The 12,472-nt window shown below is 43.6% G+C and overlaps 2 non-coding genes across 2 annotated transcripts; both read right to left on the minus strand.

Annotated features, from left to right (window-relative positions):
- Positions 1–8,398: 8,398 nt before the first annotated feature.
- Positions 8,399–8,480, minus strand: trnas-uga (transfer RNA serine (anticodon UGA)). Its single transcript has one exon. It is a non-coding gene; the product is annotated as a tRNA-Ser (tRNA).
- A 1,334-nt stretch (positions 8,481–9,814) lies between these two features.
- trnas-gcu (transfer RNA serine (anticodon GCU)) lies at positions 9,815–9,896 on the minus strand. The gene has a single exon. It is a non-coding gene; the product is annotated as a tRNA-Ser (tRNA).
- Positions 9,897–12,472: the final 2,576 nt, after the last annotated feature.

A 12,472-nucleotide genomic window follows, 5' to 3' on the forward strand; every position in this document is an offset into this window, starting at 1 on the left:
ATGGGCAGAGTAATAGGTGATCACGTATTGCGATTGGGCAGAAAGGGGTACATCAGACAGACCCCTAACATCACCTACATGTCGACCTCCGACTGCTGTCATGAGAGTCCCTCATGGGTGCTATGTACCTGTTCTACAATGAGACCGTTCCATCTCAATGAAACGGCAACATGGGACTGGATACCACTAGCCGAGGGTGAAGGCATGTGGCAAGTCGGTGGAACACAGTGGTGTATAATCAGCAGCCAAACAAGCTTTCTTTATGGACATCTACACTGCCCTGCGACTAACCACTCCTTCTGTATTGAAATACTGGACTCCCTCACAATGGGAGAACTACATGTTCAACCATTCGCTAACCACCAAGTTATCGGTCCATGGTGGGAAGATACCCTCACAGAGGCCAACTCTAAACATTTACAAGAGATGATACAGACAATACAAAAGGACACCCTTTTAATCCAAGGCCTCACACAACATGCTAAGATTGCCATTAATGCAGCTCAACAAACGGCATGGGCCTTGGAACATACGGTAAACAAAAGGTTTTACTCTGGCACTGGTTTGTGTGGGGAATTTGTGGAGTATTAATTTTACTGGTGGTATATAATAATTGTTTGTGTTGTATTATGCAAAAGGTTAACAAGAAGTTACACTTTACCTTCGCCTCTGCCCGTACCTCAGTCTTCCTACCTAACACTGCCAACCAATCGATATCTCAAACAAGCTATGCCTTATAACCTACCCAGGCTTTCACTGGGTGGTTAACAGGAGGGACTGAAGTGGAACATAAAACACTTATATATATATATTATTGATGGAAAATATATATATATAATTTATCTGTATTCGACACTACTGTATTAAATCAAGCACATTGTGTAATGTGTCGGCTGTCTTAGCATATCTTAAGCAGCTCCAACAAAGGCAGCTACACATCAAAAGACAGGACTTGGGACAGGACAAACTGGTCAACTCATGCTACATATCAAAGGACAGCTACACATCAAAGGACAGGACTTAACTGGTCTACTCATGCTACATATCAAAGGACAGCTACACATCAAAGGACAGGACTTAACTGGTCAACTCATGCTACATATCAAAGGACAGCTACACATCAAAGGACAGGACTCGGGACAGGACCAACTGGTCAACTCATGCTACATATCAAAAGGGCAAGACGAATACACATGAAGCAGTGAAACAAAACATCTTCCTGAGATCATACTGTATATAAGAGCTGGGAAACCCTTGCAATGTTGTCTGTTCTGCGGGGCAGACCCGACACGCGTTGATGTCATTATTGAGCTCAATAAAACAACTGAATCCACAAAGACTGTGTCCTGCTCCTTGGATGAAGGATTTCCCACAACACAAGGAACGGTCAAATTTGTATGAATACCACTGTTTCAGAAGGTTTTCTGTTAAAAGATAGATTTTCTTCAGATGCAATCTTGTTATCAAGAACACTTATTAAGAACAATTATTAAGTAGATATTGGGTGCTTTTTTACTTTATCTATGTTAACATAGCCAGAACTAAATCAGATAGATAGTTCAACTCAGATTTACAAGCCTTTACTTCTGTATTGCAGCATTTTCAACTGTATTGTCTATAAATCTAGAGCAAAGCATAAAAACAAACAGGGGGATCAGACAGCAGTGATTCCTTTATTACTTTTGCACTTCTTTGTTCTAATAGTTATTTATTGCTTTGAATTATCTTGTGGACAAGTATTGAAGCTGGGAAGTCCATGACTATGATTCCCCAACGAATTGTTTGGTCTCCAAATCCATTTAAGTAGTAGTAAAGCTCCAGGATTGACTCTATCAGCAACAGCATTAGGGTATGCCCCACCACTCGACCCTGAAGCAAAGGTCAGAAAGATCTGTGAGCGATTGCCATACCTTGCCTTTTCTAGGTGGTCCTTCACTCCTGACCACTTCTGTGGGGTGTGAAAAATTGTTGGAACATGGTAATCATCTGCAATATCTAATGACCAATAGTTAATGCCAACAGAAGCACAGGGATAGTTTTGTATAATAACTATCTTTCCACGTGCTTCACCAAGGGTTGGGATTTGGTTTTTCACCCAGAAATTTGATTGGCCATATGCCTCAATTTTGTTTTTCAGAGTTTCGTCTAAAGGGTGAGTGCAGCCTGTTTCATCGTATTCTTTTTTTATGCGCATGAGAATCGCTTCTCCTGTGTTTTCTTTCAGGAACGCAATGGTGTCTCGAAACACATCCCCCAGAATTGCTGGCTGATAAACTACATCATGGTGGATGGTGAGATTGTTTTCAATATGTCGGCATCGAATGTCAACGAATCGTATGCCAGCCTTATATTGCTGAGAGAGAGGCCATCTCTGACATTCAACCAAGGCGCCTCCATAGAAAGCCATGGTGTTATGTGTCCCAGGAATTGAGAGCTCAGCCACAGACTTGCTGTCAGAGATGTCAGCCATCCAATTGGGCCACAGGGCATCAGGAGTACTATCCCAGTCACACACGGGTGTTCCCTGTTCATTTCCCATCTTTACAAGTTTAATAGGTGCATGAACTGAAAGTAGAAAAAAACATGGACATAATTATACACCTGAAGAAGGCTTCACAGCCAAACACTGTGTTTTTGCTCTTCTCTTTTCAGCATGGAATAAACTTACTTGTTCCTTTGCATAATTATACAATGACCAAATTGTTGTTGTTTTTTAGTTAATCATGGCTGACCTGATTGGTAGACAGAAAGAAGTCTCTTCTTCTCCTCAGAAAGACGTCTCAAATTTCTGGAACTGTAGGGAATTGGATCTCACTCACAGGGCTTAACCTGCAGTGGATGAGAGCGTTACTGCCTCACATGCTTCAGCTGCAGTGGATGAGAGAGTTATGGCCAGCCCTACTGATAGTCTAGTATGTAGGTAGGTCCCCTTTTCAGGCGATAAAGGCCAATGGGGAATGGGGGGTCAGGGCATTTTTCTCAACCATCCGACACTGGAGTTGAAGATGGTGATAAGCAACACTTAATTTTGTCTTATTAACAAGCATTGCCGCTACAATCTTAAACTATGAGATCATTAAGACCACATAAAATCAGTGATAACTGAAGAAGCTGCTCTGAAAAATGTTTTCAGAAGAGTTACTGGGATCATTGAAAAAAGAACAAAAACAGTTAGGTAACCATATTATTCTAAAAAAAAAATTACAGATAGATTATTCCATCTCTGAAAATTATACCTCACATTATTTAAGAATGTAATATATCTTAATATATTAATTGTATTTGATAAGGGTTTATCTGACATTTTAGGCATTTAATCCCATTTCATCCTTTAAAACATATTTAATTTTCAATACATTGTATCTTTCTTCCTAATTGTCTTTTTTTTTCTGCCTTGATCTTGTAATCCAAGATTTCAGAATATTCCTTACAAACTAATAGAAGATGTGGGACAGATTTGTGCACATTATGAAAGGGTGTGTAGCAGGACACAGTAACCACCAAACATGTTGTAGATTATCAATACGCATAAAATGTTCCAGTAATCTAGAGGGTTCTGCCATTTTAGATTTGATGCTGTTCCTGTCTGATTTAATAAATATGTAAATTAAATCTCTTCCAATCACTACTATACCAGTCTGAAGGCCTTCCAATAATGTCTGCAATTCAACAAGAAATGCCACATTTCCCACTGGTGATAGATACTAGGAAATTAATGTACATTTTCCCCACAAATCATTCAATTTAAAATCAAATAAGCTCCCGCCTCGTCTTCTGGTTGAGAGATTAAAGTCGGAATAAATACAGGTTTAAAATCCAGGAGTATCAATAGTCCTATTTTACAATTACAATAAAATTCTCAGAATATGTAAAAAAAAACTCTGTAAAATGCATAAATAATAAAACAATAATAAATATTAAAACAAGGTAAAAAAAATACTACATGGTTATAAAGCTCAGGAATTGTCAATGGGAAGATACTTACAATGGGTTACTGATTGGGATTCATATGATTTAATAAAAAAAAACGGTGTAAAATTCAGGAATATCCACAGTACTGATTACGGTGAGTGTTGTTTGTGTTTTGTGAGACTTAACGAGACGTACAAAATAAAAGTCGGGAAAAGTCTCTTTGCTGTAACAGCTGTGGCAAACCTATTTAGATATATTAGAAAAGTACCTGAACATGACTGGTTGGTATGTGCAGGGAGGCTTACATGGATTTTATTAGGTTTTATGACTCGGGAAATGTATTTGTACACATTGTTGTCTACGAACAGGAATGACTACTTGCTTTCAGCGCGATTACTGTTCCTGCTTGTGACCTCGAGCAGAGAGACCCAGAGCTGACTCAGAAACTTCCCGGAGTTTTCTGTGTTTCTGTGGTTTAAGAGGGACGTATGAAGGTAGAAAAGGGGATTTTTTTTTCCGCAGTGGACCATGAAGGCAGTATGGTGAGGCGGAAGGGTTGGGAGACAGGAGACGTGCGTTCTGCATGAGCCGCACCTGCAGCCGCTGAGTGCCGTCCTATGTAAAATAAAATCACTTTATTGGCCATACACACTTTCTTGTATTAGGAATGTGTCTTTTCGCATACCCCATGCTCTCCATGAGACACACATGATAGGGAGAGAAGCTTGGGAACAAAGCAGAGGGTCAGCCATTGCACAGCGGTCCTGGAGCCCAACGGAGTAGGATTCCTCTGCCAGCCGTGCGATTTGAACCGGCAACTTTACAGCCACAGGCACAGGACCGTCCTTTTTTTTTTATAAACACTGAGCTCAGACACAGCGTCTCCAGCCAATGCTTGAGCTCTTTAATTATGAAAGCTTTTCCGCGAGCAGGAACTGGTTCTCTTGCTTTAGTTAAGGTTATTGGAGCCGGTAGTTAGTGTGTCAGCCTGTCGGGTATAGCGCTTGTATTTCTCTTCTCTGGCAAGACACTCCCTGCTGGGCAAAACCACAATAAAAACCGGCATTCAGAAAGCCTTTCAGAATCTTTCAGAAATATTGATCGTGAGGAGTAACAGGCAGAGGTTAAAGCTCAGATTGAGGGCTGTTGATTGGGCCTGACTGAGCCCGTTACTGATCTTGTTCACGTAGACTCAGTATGGCTTAATGTACTCGGGCTCCGTAAGTTGAAAATTGTACCCCCTTGAGATGCATCAAGATTACACCTAAGTTGTAATGACACCTCTCACGAGGCTGGTTATCTCAGTTGGCTTGAGTGTGGTACTAAAAACGCCAAAGTCGTGGGATTGATCCCCGTGCGGGCCAGGCCATCTCCTCCTCTCTCGCCAAAACCTTTTGCTATCTTTCCATGGTGAGATTGGTTGTAATGCAAAGACACCACATACTGCTGACAGACGAGAGTGTTGTGGGAGAAGAGAGAAGTGATGGAAGATTTAAGAGTGTCCTAGGTGGAGCCAAGATGAAGTGTCACTATTGCATAGGGGAGGATTTCAAATGTTTAAGATAGTAAAAATAACAGGAAGTTATCTGCCAGTCCGGCACAGTCTAACGTCCTTCTGTCATATAAAGTGAAACTAGATGTCGAACTGGAGCCTCACCATTTGCGTAAGTGAGGATCCAGTTATACACCTAGTTTCACTTTAAATGACAAAATGACTACAGACGAGAGTGTTGGGGGAGAAGAGAGAAGTGATCGAAGATTTAATAATTACCAAGTGACATGGAGAGCAACAAAAATGGGATTTGAACCCAGGCATGCAGAACACAAGCAATCAACAGCCCATCGCCTTAACCACTCGGCCACCTCGTCAAGAAATGGAGCTTTCCAGAAATGAGTTGGAGCGCTCCTGATAATCTTTTTCTTTTTTTTTCCCTCGTACTCGAGGGTCATTTTCCTATTCCACATGCGATTTCAATATTTGCCTTGGGAGATCTCAAGCCACCAAGCCACTGCTGTCCTTCAGTGGCCGGTGTGGAGTTCAGTGGCCCTGTTGTACAAGGAAAGCACATTGAGCTCCTTGGACATGAAAAGTTCCAGATAAAAGCCATTTGTCATCCTTTTTCTTGGTGTCGATGTTGCTATTGTATGTAAAGGTGGCAACTTGCTCAGCGAGCAGGCGGAGCGCACAACGAATGCAGATGTGTCTGAGTGGTATGTCCAAGTGGCTGCAAAAGGACAAGGCTCCCGGGGCGCCGAGGCTTGGTTGGTTAAAGCGCCTGTCTAGCAAACAGGAGATCCTGGGTCTGAATCCCAGCGGTACCTTTTTTTGTTCTGTCTTCTCGAACAGAACTGGTCATTATGGACAACCGCCTACAGCTAGACTTAATTAAATGCAAGTATTAATTTCCTGTCTTGAACGACTTGTTTTTCTTAGAATGCAACTTGCAAAACATGAAATACAAACCTTGCTAATCAGCGCTCGCGGCTGGAAAACAAAAAAGAAGTCAGCAATGTTTTTTCTTTAACCTTAACCCTGCTAATGGAGAAGAGTTAAACGACCGAGTCTACGCAGCTTAAACGGTCCGCACGTCGGGTTCTTAGCTGAAAGGGTGGTAAATCAGGCTCACCCAGTCCTTAATCTTTTAAAGAGGATAAAAAATTGAACCTAGTCGCCACATCACATACATCCTCTTCAATGATAAGAAGGTGACATCTGTCCTCGCTCCAGAGTAAATCACACGTTGAGGGCATTTTTTTTCCACTTTACCATGAGTCGGGCTCGGCTGCACAGAGGCGAGAGCAGAGCAATGAGGTCACGGGGACAGGGGAGTCACACGCTGGCGGTTTGAACACGCGGAAGATCACTGAGGGATCTACAGTATATGGACCCTCTGTGCACCACCCGTCCAAACTCTGGACTCTGAATCCTGCCATCCGAGTTTAGATCTCGGCGGAACCTGAGCCGCAGTTCCTTCTTAAAACGTAATCTGGTGAGCATTTCTAGAATCGTACTTGTATAGATGCAGCCTTTAATGTGTTGCTAGGTTAAAATTGATGACTTCTTGAACTTCAGTAGGCAATTGCCCTCTTGATTTCGGATTTAATTGCTTTACTACAGGGGTGCTTTTATGATGACAGAGTCATGTTCAGGTACTTTGCTGGATGGAGGAAGCTCATTTCGGACTCTGTGATCTGCTCACCTGGAAAGGTCTGCTGTACTACTACAAGAGAGAAGTAGAGTCTGGAAGAAGGGACAATTTTATGATGCTTTGGAAGAAAGTGTTTTTTTTTTCTTTGAAATCGAAATGAATCAGAAAATCAGTGCAAAGGACAAACTCTTGGTTTGGTTTAAAGAGATATGGTTTTAAACAGACAGAATGTAGAAAACAGGTGTTTCTCACTTTTGGAAAAGAATGGACCGGGGGTAATGTTTTACAAGTTACAGTGCTGAGCTCACTGGGTTACAGTCGTGCAGTGTGACGCCAGTGGCGCAATGGATAACGCGTCTGACTACGGATCAGGAGATTGTAGGTTCGACTCCTGCCTGGCTCGGGTCACTTTTAAACGCATCCGGCTACTCCCTAAGTAGCCTGTGCTACTTACTGTATGTGGGTGTAATCGTACCCAGTACGAGATTTCCTTCATGTAAATGAACTGCACCTGGGCTCAGTACGGTGCTGAGAGCCCAGCGTTGCTGTTCTAATTAGCACGCACTGCATCGGCTATGAACCCGAACATTTCAATTATTCCGATCAGTAAGTCAACACGTAGTCCACATGAAAGGTAGAAATATTCTCTTGTCTGTCTCTTGTTTGTATATAACTGAATGTCCCTGACAATGTACTGTTAGTTTTAATTGAAGAACGGCATTTGTGTTCAAATATAGCAGACAAGTTTACGTAACTGCTCATGCGACACTCAGTTGTAATTAGTCAAGAAATAAAGTCGAACAACAGCTGCGGGTTTGAATGTGAACGTATCAGATTGCAGCGCCTTTTACTTCCATTGACAAATGATAGAGATTCGAAGAGAGATCCTTCAGACCGGCAAGCAAACCCACGGCTTTATCGGTTTTCTATCTAGGCAACGTTGGTGTCTGCAATAGCATAAATGAAAGCGCGATGCAATTTCTGTGGCTACATTTGTTGCACTTCATGCACAGTAAGAGTGTTTCTAACACCAAATAAAAACTCAACAATTAGCGATCACGCCTTCTCCTCAGTTAACCCACTGAAACCCTCGCTGATAAGAGTTCTTTACTGCGTGCTTTACGAGCACCTATCGTGTCGGTTCTTTGAGCTTTATTGATCCGGTTTTCAAAGGCATAAGTAGAGCACCAGACGTGCGAACGCAAAATGTGTGGTTATCTGAAGAATTGATTTCCATGGCAGCGGGTCCAAGCGATTTAGCGCTTTTATAGTACCAGAAAAGGAGAAGCGGCACTTCGCCTCTGCCGCGCAGGCACACTACAACGTGCGGCAGACGCCGTAGTCGGCAGGATTTGAACCTGCGCGGGGAGTCCCCAATGGATTTCAAGTCCATCGCCTTAACCACTCGGCCACGACTACGGCGAGCTTGTGGCCGCCGCATTCCTCCTATAATCTAACACGAGTGCGAGGTGGCTGGGGAAACCTTTTCAGAGTCGCTCCCCGTTAAAAAAAAATACCTTTGACAAAATACGTGCCGGCAGACAGACACGCCTCCGAGGGTTTAAGGGTGGCTTCACGTTCAAAGGATAAAGTCTCCCCGTCCGGATGTCAAAATGCAACTTTGGCAGACAGAAAAAAACATCAACAAACCACAAATGTGGACAAGGATTTTACAAGCTGCACCACACTGCACTTTGAAAAGCATTTACATTAGTGTTAGACGCAGGAATTGCCTTTGATTTACGCGCTTACGAAAGCCCTCAGCTCCTGCAGTTGAATATAATGCTGTTACGTGTCGAAGCAGTAACGTACGTCATCCTTCCACTGCAGCACGGGGAATATAGGGAAATGAGCACACGCTACGAATCGTCTCAATCACTCCCTAGAGTTGTAAGGCGCATTGAAGGGTGCACCGCCATCATTAATCGTTGCGCCTCTGTGAAAGGAAAGCTCTTGAGCAGTCTTTGAAACAGCTCGGATGAAACACTTGATTGCTTCCATGTGCATCTGGAGTTCATTTCTTATTTTCACTTCACGCCGCCCAAAGCATTTCTAAAACAGGAGATTCGCGTTTGGGAATGCGCCTGCCCTACAAATAAAACAGGTCTACGGGTCTGAAACCTGCTCCACGGAAAACAGTTTTGTTGCGCTTTTGATCAAAGGGAGATTCGTTGTTCTTACTTTTTGATGACATAACACCCAAAGGGGCTTCTTTGGAGCTGGATTCCAACCAGCATCCTAAAGTTTCTTGGCGGTATCCTTTACAGTTCTCTGTTCGGTCGACAAGGGACTGAAGGGGGCAGCTTTCCTCACACATACGGTGCAATGTACTGTAGTGTTCCCGTTCACTGAATTCGCAGTTCTGCATCAGACCTCTAACTCGTTTCCTTAGTCTTGGTCAGCTTGAATTTAAGCCACGAGCCATGCTTCTACTGTATAAACGTCTAGAGGAATCACAAACTATATGAGAGGCCATCATCCCAGGGGGAACTGACAAAGTCTATCTCTAAACACCTAGCGCAGTCTCTCGAGAGACTGTCAGAAAACGCTTTCTCCGTTTGTGTTGCAAGTAAGTGAAAACGCGGGCTCAACCCAGAGCCACTTGGCAGCAGCAGCACGTAAATACTGTTTCTGTCACTGCACTACTGATACCGACGTTAGCCTACTATACCATGTTCAGCCACCGCTGGAAAACGTACTGCTCTAGTACCGAGGGCCGACTTTGAACAGGCACACGCGTCAGACATGGAGAGCGACGAGGAGGGGATTCGAACCCATGCGTGCAGAGCACAATGGATTAGCAGTCCATCGCCTTAACCACTCGGCCACCTCGCCGAGGAAACCGGGCTGTCCGGACATGAGTTGGCGCGCTCCAGATTTTCTTTTTCTTTTTTTTCCCTCGTACTCGAGGGTCATTTTCCTGTTCCACATGCAATTTCAACATCTTCCTTGGGAGATGTCAAGCCAGCAAGCCACTGCTGTGCTTCAGTGGCCGGTGTGGAGTTCAGTGGCCCTGTTGTACACGGAAAGCACATTGAGCTCCTTGGACATGAAAAGTTCCAGTTAAAAGCCATTTGTCATCCTTTCTCTTGGTGTCGATGTTGCTATTGAATGTAAAGGTGGCAACTTGCTCAGCGAGCAGGCGGAGCGCACAGCGAATGCAGATGTGTCTGAGTTGTGTGTCCAAGTGGCTGCAAAAGGACAGCGCTCCTGGCGCGCTGTGGCTTAGTTGGTTAAAGCGCCTGCTTAGTAAACAGGAGATCCCGGGTCCGAATCCCAGCGGTGCCTTTTTTTGTTCTGTCTTCTCGAACAGGACTGGTCATTATGGACAACCGCCTACGGCTAGACTTAATTAAATGCAAGTATTCATTTCCTGTCTTGAACGACTTGTTTTTCTTAGAATGCAACTTGCAAAACATGAAATGCAAACCTTGCTAATCAGCGCTCGCGGCTGGAAAACAAAAAAGAAGTCAGCAATGTTTTTTCTTTAACCTTAACCCTGCTAATGGAGAAGAGTTAAACGACCGAGTCTACGCAGCTTAAACGGTCCGCACGTCGGGTTCTTAGCTGAAAGGGTGGTAAATCAGGCTCACCCAGTCCTTAATCTTTTAAAGAGGATAAAAAATTGAACCTAGTCGCCACATCACATACATCCTCTTCAATGATAAGAAGGTGACATCTGTCCTCGCTCCAGAGTAAATCACACGTTGAGGGCATTTTTTTTCCACTTTACCATGAGTCGGGCTCGGCTGCACAGAGGCGAGAGCAGAGCAATGAGGTCACGGGGACAGGGGAGTCACACGCTGGCGGTTTGAACACGCGGAAGATCACTGAGGGATCTACAGTATATGGACCCTCTGTGCGCCACCCGTCCAAACTCTGGACTCTGAATCCTGCCATCCGAGTTTAGATCTCGGCGGAACCTGAGCCGCAGTTCCTTCTTAAAACGTAATCTGGTGAGCATTTCTAGAATCGTACTTGTATAGATGCAGCCTTTAATGTGTTGCTAGGTTAAAATTGATGACTTCTTGAACTTCAGTAGGCAATTGCCCTCTTGATTTCGGATTTAATTGCTTTACTACAGGGGTGCTTTTATGATGACAGAGTCATGTTCAGGTACTTTGCTGGATGGAGGAAGCTCATTTCGGACTCTGTGATCTGCTCACCTGGAAAGGTCTGCTGTACTACTACAAGAGAGAAGTAGAGTCTGGAAGAAGGGACAATTTTATGATGCTTTGGAAGAAAGTGTTTTTTTTTTCTTTGAAATCGAAATGAATCAGAAAATCAGTGCAAAGGACAAACTCTTGGTTTGGTTTAAAGAGATATGGTTTTAAACAGACAGAATGTAGAAAACAGGTGTTTCTCACTTTTGGAAAAGAATGGACCGGGGGTAATGTTTTACAAGTTACAGTGCTGAGCTCACTGGGTTACAGTCGTGCAGTGTGACGCCAGTGGCGCAATGGATAACGCGTCTGACTACGGATCAGGAGATTGTAGGTTCGACTCCTGCCTGGCTCGGGTCACTTTTAAACGCATCCGGCTACTCCCTAAGTAGCCTGTGCTACTTACTGTATGTGGGTGTAATCGTACCCAGTACGAGATTTCCTTCATGTAAATGAACTGCACCTGGGCTCAGTACGGTGCTGAGAGCCCAGCGTTGCTGTTCTAATTAGCACGCACTGCATCGGCTATGAACCCGAACATTTCAATTATTCCGATCAGTAAGTCAACACGTAGTCCACATGAAAGGTAGAAATATTCTCTTGTCTGTCTCTTGTTTGTATATAACTGAATGTCCCTGACAATGTACTGTTAGTTTTAATTGAAGAACGGCATTTGTGTTCAAATATAGCAGACAAGTTTACGTAACTGCTCATGCGACACTCAGTTGTAATTAGTCAAGAAATAAAGTCGAACAACAGCTGCGGGTTTGAATGTGAACGTATCAGATTGCAGCGCCTTTTACTTCCATTGACAAATGATAGAGATTCGAAGAGAGATCCTTCAGACCGGCAAGCAAACCCACGGCTTTATCGGTTTTCTATCTAGGCAACGTTGGTGTCTGCAATAGCATAAATGAAAGCGCGATGCAATTTCTGTGGCTACATTTGTTGCACTTCATGCACAGTAAGAGTGTTTCTAACACCAAATAAAAACTCAACAATTAGCGATCACGCCTTCTCCTCAGTTAACCCACTGAAACCCTCGCTGATAAGAGTTCTTTACTGCGTGCTTTACGAGCACCTATCGTGTCGGTTCTTTGAGCTTTATTGATCCGGTTTTCAAAGGCATAAGTAGAGCACCAGACGTGCGAACGCAAAATGTGTGGTTATCTGAAGAATTGATTTCCATGGCAGCGGGTCCAAGCGATTTAGCGCTTTTATAGTACCAGAAAAGGAGAAGCGGCACTT

This window comes from Atractosteus spatula, chromosome 27, assembly GCF_055471065.1.
Source record: "Atractosteus spatula isolate fAtrSpa1 chromosome 27, fAtrSpa1.hap1, whole genome shotgun sequence".
Lineage (NCBI taxonomy): Eukaryota > Metazoa > Chordata > Actinopteri > Semionotiformes > Lepisosteidae > Atractosteus > Atractosteus spatula.